Source organism: Pinus tabuliformis, chromosome 5_2, assembly GCF_031772625.1.
Source record: "Pinus tabuliformis cultivar Carrire ecotype Pingquan chromosome 5_2, CPIR1, whole genome shotgun sequence".
NCBI lineage: Eukaryota > Viridiplantae > Streptophyta > Pinopsida > Pinales > Pinaceae > Pinus > Pinus tabuliformis.
In genome coordinates this window covers 332,925,216-332,938,408 of record NC_142306.1, presented here as the reverse complement: position 1 = coordinate 332,938,408, position 13,193 = coordinate 332,925,216, and positions in this window count along the sequence as shown.

The following is a 13,193-nucleotide window of genomic DNA, read 5'->3' as shown; positions in this document are numbered from 1 at the left end:
TTTTGGTGAATACCATGGGTCAATACCATGTGCCATTTTTATTTTTATTAATTCTAATATTAGGGTTAATAATGGTTTTTTGCATGGTATTAATAACAATCTAGTCCATGGTATTTGTCCATAGTATTTTGGCCATAGGTTTCACCTAAATATAACCCATTTTTTGAGTGTTCGTAAATATAAGGTGACTTATGGAGTAAATATAAAAAAATGTTTTATTTGTTTACCATACCTCTCGTTTATTTATATTTTTATTAATTTACCATACCTCTTTTACAAATATGGTATTTGGCCCATAGGATTGACTTAAATAAAACCTCTTTCTTGAGCCTTCATAAATAGAACGAGGGTTATGGACTAAATATAAAAAGAGGTTTTATTTATTTAGGATACGTCTAGTTTATTTATATTTTTATTTATTTACCATACCTTTTGAGTAAGTATTAAAAGATGTTTTATTTATTTACCATACCTCCACTTTACTTATATTTTTATTTGTTTACGCCCTTACATGTATATAAGGTGACTTATGGAGTAAATATAAAAAATGTTTTATTTATTTACCATACCTCTCATTTATTTATATTTTTATTAATTTACCATACCTCTTTTATAAATATGGTATTTGGCCCATAGGATTCACTTAAATAAAACCTATTCTTGAAAATGGGCGAATGGAAGGTTGTAAGTCCTAATTTCAAGGGCTAAATTTACCTTTTTTACCCTCTCCCTAAAATAAGGTGGGCTATTTGAGGTGATTTGTAAAAATATACTATGATACAAAATATTCGCCCACTAAAAATTTAAAACCCCTTAATTTCGCCAAAGGGCGAACATTCGCCCCTAAAATTATCCTTGGTGCCCAATCTCCTTTCTGAAACGTCTTCTTTTTAATAAGACTATCATGCCACATTTCCTTCTGCTACTAAATAATTGTGGTGTGTTGTAGAGAAGGTAGTTGAGCCTCATCCAATTCATTTATTTGTTGAAGTCGTTTGGTTTGGGCCTCTATCAGATCCAATCCCACTTCCTGAGCTATTTTGAGTCTTTATTTCAAATTCAATAGGAAAGATAGGTTCTTTTCCAAATACAAGTTGGTATGGAGAATATCTAGTAGTATTTTTCCAAGTTGTGAAATAGGACCACAAGGTCACTAGTAGTCTAGTAGCCCAGTCCCGCTGATGTGTTGATATTGTCTTGGTCAGAATTGCTTCGATGACCTTATTGGTGCTTTCAACCTGCCCATTCGCCTGCGGGTGATACGGGGAAGTGACTCTATGTTTAATTTGGTGGTTCCTTAGAGTGGATGTAATCTTTTTTCCTACAAAATTCCCTCCTCCATCCGTTATCACTTCCCAAGGTAAACCATACTGCACAAATAGCCCAAAAAGGAAATTAATTGCAGCTTCCTTTGTAGCTCTTGGCAAATCTAGTATTTCTACCCACTTTTTTACCTAGTCTGAGGCAGCCAGTATGTAGGCCTTCTGGTTTGATGGTGGATGAAATGGGGCAACAAAATCCAATGCCCATTGTTGGAAAGGTTCTATTATCAGTTGGGGCTATAGTGGAATTTCATCAGATCGACCAGGCTGGCCCATCCTTTGATAGTTATCACAAGCCTGCGCATATTTCTTAGCATCTTTAAAAATAGTGGGCCAATAATAGACCATCTGCAGTACCTTATGCCTTGTTCTATGATTTACGAAGTTTCCTCCTCAGGGCTCATCATGGAAAGCCTTTAGGATGCCATAAATTTCATCCTCACGATTGCATCTGCATATACACATATCAGACCCTGTATGAAAAAGGTATCCACCAATCCAAGAAAATTGGACTCTACGCTGGACAATATGTTTCCTTTCCCTTGTTGTCAAGTGCCTGGGCAGCTTTCCTACTGCTAGATAGTTTTCCAAATCTACATACCATGGAGTTTTGACTACTACGAAAACACTTTTTCATTTGGAAACTAGTAGTCCACTCCCAATGGATCATTTATCCTTGGAACTTGAGACAAAAAATTAGTAACTGGGTTTTCCTTCCCTGGACGATCTTTGTTGGTGATATCAAACTCCTGCAAAAGTAATAACCAATGAGTCACTTGGCCATTTGTAATAGGTTTGTTAGCTAAGTACCTAATCACGGAATGATCATTATATAGAAAAACTTGATATCCAGTTATATAATGTCCAAATTTGTTTATGGCATAAATGACATTTAAGAATTCCTTTTCTGTTACTGTATAATTAAGTTCAGCAGCGGTAATATTTTTGCTAATATAATATATAGCATAAGGTTTTCTATCCTCCTCTTGGCCAAGGACAGTGCCTTTTGCTGCATCGGATGCATACATGGATATGTCAAAGGGCAACTCCCAATTAGGTCCACGTAATAGTGGTGCCGTCAAAACTAATTTCTTTAAATCTGTAAAAGTTGTGTCACATTTGTTAGACCATTTGAAGTCAACATTTCCTGTTAAAGCATATAAAGGCGCAACAATTTGTGAATTTTTTTTGATAAACTTGCGATAATAGCCTACATATACAAGGAAGCTACATACCTCCATCTGAGTACAGGGTGTTAGTAGTAAGAGAATTACTTGTATCTTTGTTGGATGTACCTGTATCCCTGTTGCATAAATGTAATGTCCTAGGATTATGCCTTCTGTCATCATCATGTGACACTTGACATTACTTAAACACTGCCTCGTAGTGATGCATCATTCCAAAACATTCTCTAATGTTTGTAGCGCTTGATCAAAGTCATCCCCATACAAGGTAAAGTCATCCATGTAAACTTCAATTCCTTCATTTATCAGATAGAAAAAAACGTTGATTATAGCTGTTTGAAATGTAGTTGGGGCATTGTGTAACCCAAACGGTAATACTCTGTAAGTGAATGTACCCCATGGAAAGGTAAAGGTTTTTTGTATTGGTCTTTAGGGGTGCTTTGAATTTGATTGTAGCTGCTGAAGCAATCTAAAAAAGAAAAGAATTTCTTCCCTACCAGAGTATCAAGGAATTGGTCAATAAATGGAAGAGGGAAGTGATCTTTCTGTGTTGCCTTGTTTAATTCCCGATAATCCACACAGATGTGCCACTTCCCATTTTTCTTGGGGACAACTACCAATGGAGAGAGACGTTTTCTATCCAAAATGGGATAAACGAAATTCACGTCCAGCAACTTCTGTAAATCCTCCTTTACAATGTCCTTGAGATGCGGATTCAATCTCCGCTGAGGATGCCTGATAGGACAAGCATCCTTTTCGGTGTAGATATGATGCGTACATAACTGTGAGTCTATGCCCTTCATGTCAGGATAGTCCCATGGAAAATCCCCTAAATATTTTTGCAGGACCTGAATGAGTTTTTGTTGTTGGTCACTGTCCAGGCTATCATTAATGTTTAAAACCTTGCCTAGTTCAATTTCAACAGGTTTGTTGTTATGGACAGTAGTTGTCTAGATATGCTAATCATCAATATATTCCAAGGGGTATTGCAAGGCTTCATTATCAAGAATTTGTAGGTTTTAACCCCGTATAGAAATTACCTGCATACAAATTCTAAAACACAGAAAATATACAATGTGAAAGCATAACACATAAAACACATATACACAAAGATTTCCCCTGGATCCCATAAAATCGAGACTACCAGATTGATTTTTCATTCTTTTCCGTTCAATGTTACAATACATATTTATACATATCGAAGCATCCAATACCATGGACCGAAAACCATCACGTCAAAAACCATGGACTGAAAACCATTGCATCCAAAACCATGTGCAAAAACCATGCACAAAACCATAGGTAGGTCCACCCAACCTAGTATAGGGTCAAAAAAAAATTTCCTCGGGGCGCTGCCCTGGACCTTGTAGAGGGGGGCTACCAACCCCCCTGTGACCCCCCCACTGCGCAATGAAGGGGGGCCTCCTCCCCCTTCTAACCCACTGATTAACAATGTAGGCTAGGCGTGGAAAGAATATAACACAACCCAACATTCTCCCACTTGTTGTTTTCTTTCCACAAGGGGCCACAGAAGAGCTTAGTCATTTATTCAACCCTGTAACGCCCATTGTTTCTCTACACCAAGAGAACTTCTCAGAGCTCACAGCTTTTGTCAATGAATCTGTAGTATTCTTCAAAGTGTCCACCTTTACCAGCAACACCTTTTTGTCTTCTATCATATCCCTCACAAAGTGATACTGAACATCAATATGCTTTGTCTTTGAATGATAAGCAGGGTTCTTTGCTAAGAAAATTTCACTTTTGCTGTCATAGTCTATCCTTATAGCTCCCTATACTAACCCCATACTTGAACACAATCTCTACAACCAAACTGCTTCCTTGCTTGCATGGGTGGCTGCCATGTATTTTGCCTCTGTAGTTGATAATGCCACTACAGATTGTTTCTTACTCATCAAGCTGACTGCACCTCCAAATAGGTTAAACACATACCCACTTGTAGATCTTCTTTAATCTAGATCTCTAGCCCAGTCTGCATCAACAAATCCATGGATATCCAAAACTATGTCTAATCTTGGTCGTCCTTGGTATCACAAACCATAATCACTAGTGCCATGCAAATACTTGAAAACCCACTTCAGTGCTATCCAATGCTCCTTTCTCGGTTTTTACATAACCTGCTCAATACTCCCACTACATGTCCAATGTTTAGTCTAGTGCAAATCATCGCATACATCAGGCTATCGACTGCACTTGCATATCGAACACAGGATATGTCCTCTTCCTCTTCTTGTTACTTGGGACACTGTTCAGCAGATAACTTTAAACCTACAAGAATAGGAACCTTCACCGGTTTAATATCCTCCATATTAAACCTCTGCAGTATTGTCTCGACATACTTCCTCTGGTTTAACCAAAGCTTCCTCTTTGCCCAATCTCTTTTAATTTCCACGCCCAAAATATAGTTTGTAGCACCAATATCTTTCACGTCGTATTTGGAGGACAATTGGGTCTTCAAATCTTGGATAATTTCTTTGTCATTTCCAACCAGCAACATATCGTCTACATACAAGACCATATAGATAACATAGTCACCAAATAATTTAAAATACACACAGTGATCTGCTTTGCTTCTGGTGAAGACAAGTCCCCATACAAATGTATCAAATTTCTGATACCACATCCTTGGTGACTATTTTAACCCATACAGAGACTTCTTTAACTTGCATACCAGTTCTTTCTTACCCTCCACCGCAAAGCCTTTAGGTTGCTTCATGTAGATCTCCTCTTCTAGATCCGCATTAAGAAATGTTTTCTTCTCATCCATCTGTTCTACCTCAAAATAAAAAACAGTAGCAATAGATAACAATAATCTAATAGAAGATACCTTAGCAACAGGAAAAAAAATATCACCAAAATCAATTCTCGACACCTGGGAATAACCGCTTGCTACCAACCGAGCTTTGTATTTCTCCACCTTTCCTTCTACACTTGTCTTCTTCTTGAACACCCATTTGCTTCCAATGGGTTTCCTTCCAGCCGAAAACTCCACCAGATCCCAAGCCTCATTTATGTACAAAGATGCCATTTCATCACCCATGACCTCTTTCTAGAGTTTTCCATCCTCTGAATCTACTGCTTCCTTCAGAGTCCTTGGATCATCATTAGTAATAGATAAAGAAAAATTTGAACCAAAATTAGATGGACTATACCTTTCTGGCTGCCTTCTTTCTCAAACTGTTCTTATCACACCTAGAGTTTGTGGCTCTTCATCTTCTGATTCCTCCTCTGCTGTAGAGTCTGATTCTTCCTCTTTAAGCTCAAACTCTATCTTCTCAGGTTCCTTTGGTTGGATTTCATGTTTAATAACATCTTTCATCTCTCTGAACACCACAACTTGGCTATACACAACCTTCCTTCTTACTGGGTTCCAAATATTATAACCCTTTAAACCATCCTTATACCCAATAAAGATGCACTTTTCAGATTTACTATCCAACTTGGTTCTTTTCTCCATTGGAACATGTACGTATGCATCACATCCAAATACCCCCAGATGTGAAAGGGAGGGTTTCTTACCAGTCCATACCTCTTGTGGAGTCTTATCCTCCAACGCTGATGAAGGTGATCTATTGACCTCTGTCCCCATTTTCTCTGCCCGGAATTCTTGTCCTAACCTGGCACCACTAAGCATTAAGCATGCTTCTTTCCCTTTCCATCAACGTGTTGTTCATTCTTTCTACAACTCCATTTTCCTCAGGTGTGTATGGAGTAGTCTTCTATCGTGCTATACCACACTTCTTATAGAATTCTTCAAATTCCTTACTGCAAAACTCTCCACTATTATCTGACCTCAACACCTTTATCTTCTTCTCTGTCTGGTTTTCCACCAAAGCATTAAATTCTTTAAACCTATCAAAGACTTCAGATTTCTTCTTAAGAAAATATATCCATGTATTCCTTGAAAAGTCATCTATAAATGATACATAGTACACAAACTTACCTAGTGATGGAGCCTTCACAGGTCCAAACACATCACTGTGCACAAACTATAATATATGTTTCGCCCTCTTACCACCAGAGGGGAAACTCACCTGATTCTGCTTCCCATATACACAATTTTCACATAAATCAAAATCCCGATAGCTATTACTCATACCTTCTACCATACCTTTACCATGAAGTATTTGAAGGCCCTTCTCTCCAATATGTTCAAGCCTTTGATGCCACAGCATGGTCTTCTCTCCAGAGACCACTATATTTTCTGCTCCACTTTCAGGAACCACAGAACTATTGCACCCATCAACAATAGTGCTACCTTGTATCTTGTACAGAGTTCCAATCCAAACTCCCCGCATCAATACCAGTGCTCCCCGAACCATCTTGTAGGTATCCTTCTCGAATAGTGTTTTTACACTTGCATCATCCATCTTGCTTACGAAAATCAGATTTCTAACCCTTCCACCTTGCAACTTCAACTTTACTTTTCCATGACCAACAATTCTAGCCTTCCTGTCATCCCCCAAGAAGACATCACCACCATCATATTTCTCATACTCGCATAACTACTCTCTATGGGGAGTGAAGTGAAAGGATGCACCTGAGTCAATCAACCATGCCTCATGATCTACATGTGTACTTGAAGAAGCCAATTACACATCCCCACCTTCATCTGAGGTGGTTTTCGCCTCTGCAAAAGGAGCATCATCACATCCCTTTCCTTTGTCAAGATCTTTAGATTTATAGCTCCTTTTGTAGTGCCCTTCCTTTCCGCATTTCCAGCACACCACCTTTACAAGTTTTCCTAGAGATTTAGATATGCCTATAGATTTAGATCTCCCACTCAATGACTTATTTTTGTTTCTATTTGGGACCATCCTCGTACAGACAACGCATCACCATTTTGGCTCTCCATATTTTTCCATCTCATCTCCTCTGTCAGTAAGGATGAGACTATTTCATCAAACTACAAGGTAGTTGCATTGCTACCTATTGCAATAACCAGAATATCCCACGAATTTGGTAGAGAACACAACAAATTGATGCACTTATCTTCATTTGAAATTTTAATATCAACAGACAACAATTGACTTACCATGGCATTAAATGTGTTCAGATGCTCTCTCACCAAGTCTCCATCTTTCATCCTTAGGTTATACAACTTTTTCTGTAGGAACAGTTTATTCACAAGAGACTTAGATTGGTACAAAGTCCTTAACTTGTCCCACAAAGCCTTAGCCATCGCTTCCCCTGATACATTCAACAATACTAAATCTGAGACACACAATCATATTATGCTCTTTGCCTTCCGATCCATTTTCTTCCATTCTTCATCGGACACTCCCGTTGGTTTAGTACCTAGATCTACCGCAATCCACTGATCTTTATCCACCAACAGATCCTCCATCTTGAGTTTCCACAACTCAAAACTCTAACCATTAAATTTCTCGATCTCTATCTTTCCACTACTCGCCATCTTATTTCACCAATAGAATCGATCCCACATATCTCCCACTGAACAAGGTCTACCACAGGCCCGACTGAAAACCCTCAGCAACAAAGGGATCCCCTTGAAGCCAAAATAGCCCTGATACCAAATGTAGGTTTTAATGTTGTAGCTCTGATCCAAAAGATATATGAGAATAGAAATAACCCAAGAATAACAAGATCAAAATAGATAGAAATTCTTCTTTATTATCAAAACCCTTATGGTAGGGCAACACCATACATTCACTCCTTAAGGAAGGAGAACGCTCCACAAGCCATATGCCTGTTCATACAATAATACTTCACTTCATATCTCTCCATGTGGAGTCTCTAGCCTCTATATAGGCTTCATACATACAATACCATGCATAATTACCATGGTTCCCTCATACCATCAACTAATACCATGGGCCCATTACATTGTTATTAACTACTTGTGGTCCCTTACATGACATGGGTTAACCACCTTATTTATTACTATGGCCCATCCCATTATTACATTATTACCTTGGGTACCTCCCTTGGTACCCCATATTATCCCCCCTAGGTATATAACATTCCACCCCCCTAAGCATGTTTCGTCTCCGAAACATGGGAAGAACACAAATAATAAGATCTACTCAAAAGAGTAGTCCACTGATACCATGCACGTGCATCTATCCATCCAAGAGAAAGGTGAACCCTCGATCTCGCTGGTGCCTCGCTCGCTTGAGATGGAAGTTGACTGTGGCAGTTCTTCTGCGTTGATGTGTAGTAGGTGGATCGTCTCTCCTTTCTATCCATCATGTGACTACTTGGTTTCCATCTTGATGGTTGTCTTGCGGGGTGATGTGGGTGATGATATGTTGAAATTTTAACCCACGATGGCTTTTGCTTGTCTTCACCCTGCTGTGGTGCCTGTTGTAGTGTCTTCTTTTTCAATATGACTTCAACCAGTAAGCCCTCCTCTGATGTATCATCACCTGTAACCTTTTCTTCTGCAGCCTCTGTTTGTGTTTGATTGTCGATCATCAAAGGCTCATCCTCTGATATGTTAGTCCCTTGAACATATTCTGCTTCAGCCTCCATGTGCTCTACCTGTTTATGGATGGAAATATCCTGTAATGTAATTTTCTTCTTTTTATACCATAGCTTCAGGAATTTCTTCTGCACATTAATATTGATAGTACTCACGGATTCCATCCAAGGATATCCCAAAACAACATCCGTATTATCCATCTCTGAAGCATAAAAATCACCATGCAACACATATTTATCCATAGAAATCTTCAAATCCTTGTACACTTAAACATCCTCGTTATCACCCTGTGTATGTTCAATTTGTTTTGCTGGGACTTGCAATTTTTTTGCCAAATTAACACTGATAAAATTATGTTTACAACTAGGATTGATAGAAACAATGATCTTCTCCTTTTGAATGAATCCATGAACCTGCAATAAAGATATACCAGTAGGAAATAACCTCACATGTTTCTCCTTATCTTGTTTTCTAGCATGAGACCATCTGTCTAAAAGTAATTTTTCAAATTCTTCATCGGGCAGGTTGGAACACTTCTTTTGGTTAAGTAATCCCCACCATGTGGTTGCCTCATCTCTAAAGTGCTGCACTACCCACCATTTCCAATTGTATAAGCACTTCTGTTTTTTTATGTATTCTTCAGTAGTAGGACCATCATCTTTTCCTGTAAAATATAGAGTCTCCATGAGAAAAATTCACTTACTTGGCGAAAATTTGTAATTGTCACAGTTTCGTCAATATTGCTTAGAATCTCTATTATAACCTGTTTTTGGAAATGGAACAACCATTCTGCATCTGCCCATGTGATAGAAATCATGATTTAGACACTCGAATTTCAGATCTGCGCTTCTACTCTCCCGCCGTCACCCAAAATTTCTGCAAAAAGAGCTGATTTTAAATCAGCGATATCTCCCTCATCTGGACTCCGATTCGACTGATTTTCTTTTTGAAATTAGGTGTTTTTCCACAAAGATTCCAGATCTACAATTATATTTTGCATATCTTGCACCAAGACGTCCAGATCTGCGCCGCAAACTCGCTACTCTGAAAAATTATCTGCAACCCCACTGATTTTTAAATCAGCGATATCTCCTGCATCCGGACTCCGATTTAACCGATTTTTTTTTTGAAATCGGCTATTTTTTCACAAGAAATACAGATCTGCAATTAGATTCTATAGATATTGCACCAAAACTTACAGATATTATCTGCAAATTCGCCACCCAAAAAATCCCTACAAAAATGAAAAAAAAAATTCCCCACGGTTTGCCCAAGAAAGTGCTCTGATACCAATTGTTGTAGCTCTGATCCAAAAGATATATGAGAATAGAAATAACCCAAGAATAACAAGATCAAAATAGATAGAAATTCTTCTTTATTATCAAAACCCTTATGGTAGGGCAACACCATACATTCACTCCTTAAGGAAGGAGAACACTCCACAAGCCATATGCCTGTTCATACAATAATACTTCACTTCATATCTCTCCATGTGGAGTCTCTAGCCTCTATATAGGCCTCATACATACAATACAATGCATCATTACCATGGTTCCCTCATACCATCAACTAATACCATGGGCCCATTACATTATTATTAACTACTTGTGGTCCCTTACATGACATGGGTTAACCACCTTATTTATTACTATGGCCCATCCCATTATTACATTATTACCTTGGATACCTCCCTTGGTACCCCATATTATCCCCCCTAGATATATAACATTTAACCCCATACATAAATTACCTGCATACGAATTCTAAAACACATAAAATAAACAATGCTAGAGCATAACACATAAAACACATATACACAGAGATTTTCCCCTAGAACCCAAAACTGAGACTTCCAAATTGATTTTTCACTCTTTTCCTTTCAATGTTACAATACATATTTATACATGCTGAAGCATCCAATAACATGGACCGAAAACTATCGCGTCCAAAACCATGGACTGAAAACCATTTCATCCAAAACCATGTGTGAAAACCATGCACAAAACCATAGGTAGGTCCACCCAACCTAATATAGGGTCCAAAAAAAATTCCCCAAGGTGTTACCTCGGACCCTGTAGAGGGGCGCTACGTGACCCCCTCGCTGCGCAATCGACACAACAAAGGGGGGGCTCCACCCTGCCTCTAACCCCCTGGTTAACTACTTAGGCTAGTTGTGGAAAGAATATAACACAACCCAACAGAATTTATTTTAACATTTGACATTTTACATTATTCACATTAGCCGCCTGATTGATAAAGTTGTTGATAACATCACCTTCAGTCTGATTCTTGAATTCAGGGGCCTGTGCTACTGTAAGTGGTGAACGAATTCTTTCTTCCATGTATGCGGGTGGTTGTTTATGTATTTTTACAATGTGCGGACTTGGTTTGGCAAGAGAATATAAAACAATATTTTTTATAGCATCCCCTTTAGCAATGGTCATGCTACCCTCTCAGCAGCCTATATAAGCATTAATTGTTGCCAGCCAAGGTCGACCCAAAATCAGAGGGTGCCCATCCAATCAACTCTTTGGGTTTATAACAAAAAAAACTATTGGATACTCCCATGAATCAACAAAAAGCATAATATCCTATAAAGTCCCCTTTTGTCTCACCACCGAACAATCAACAAGTTCTAACATGGTGGTCGTTGGTTCTAGAGCTGTAATACCAAGTGTCTTACACATTTCTGTTGTTAAGATGTTAATGGCTGCACCCAAATCAACTAGTGTGTTTGGAATGGAGCAGCCATATATTTGAACTGTAACAATGGGATTCCCAGGATGTTCATACTTTACCGGAGTTTCCCCTCCCAAGAGAAAATCAAATAAGGTTCCTACAACGTTAATAGTGGGTGAAGCTTTTACTTTACTCACAGGCTTCTTCACACATAGTTATTTAATTGTTTTAGCATAAATAGGAATATCTTGGATGGCCTCGAGGAGAGGAATTTTAATACAAATATTTTTCAATTCCCCTACAAGATCAAAGTCAGGATAAACAACTGGTTTAGGTATTCTTAACCTTTCAGGGAATGTGGGAGAGGTAGCTATTAGTTTTTCAGGGTCTTTATGCTCATCTATATCTTCTCCTTGTTTTACTTTTGTGTCAGCCACAATCAATGGTATATGTACAGGTGGGGTTTAGAACTCAATTGATGGTTGGTCTTTGTTTTACTCAGGGGTGATGATGCATCCTGGCCTCAATCTCAATTCATTACGTTCAATTTGTTCAATCTCATAGTCTGAGCTTTCGACAATTTGCACCAACAGAACTGGTCTATTATTGGGATTGGGATTCGGTTGAGCTGGAAATTAAGGACATAGAAGGGGCTGAGGATTTTGTTGTAATGGATATGGGGCTAATAATGTAGGTTGAGGTCGAGGACCTGTCCCCATAGGTGTATTGGATATCCCTAAAGGTACCTACCAATTCGGAGACCAGTTTGGATTTTGTGAAGTAGAGGCAGGTCACTGGGATGGATATGGATTACCTTGCCAAATAGGAGTAAAAGGAGAATTCAGTCATCCATTACCCAAAAATGACTAAGTTGGCCAAGGTGTCATAGGAAATGGTTGGGATTCCCAATTCGAGTAATTTGATTAGCCTTTCCATGCTTCCCCAAGGTTCTGTTGCTGATTAAATAATGAAGAAGGAAAGAACTGGGATGTGTATTGTGACATACCTGTGGGTTTGGCTTCCCACTGTTGACGTTGGTTCATTAAGTATACTTGTTCTATCTCTTCTTCTGCTTCTTTGAAAACTACTTTCAGCCCTAGAAGTGATGGACATTCTTAAGTGGTGTGCTCCTTGGTGTAGATGGCACATGTCTCGACCATGTCCAATGGACACTCCTGTTTGTTGTGCTTCTTCTAGCAGTGTGGGCTGAAAATGGCCAAGTTTTATTCTACTAAGGATTATTTTTGGTTAGCCTATAGGATGTCTAGCTGTGTTATAAGGGTGCTCAGGATGTCTGCCTTGAATTATTCCAGGAGGATACCGATTTCAATTCTTGTTACACATCCAGTGTGTGGTTTTCTTCCTCCAATCATAGGATCTTGGCTTCCTAACCTAGTGCGTGTGCTACCTCGTGAACACTTGATACACAAGTGAATGATTTCATCATTATATTCTTGAGAAATATCTCATTTCCGCATCAAATTGAGAGTTTCTATCCATTATTCTTTCATTTCCTTAATTAAGATGGCTCTCAGGACTTCTTCT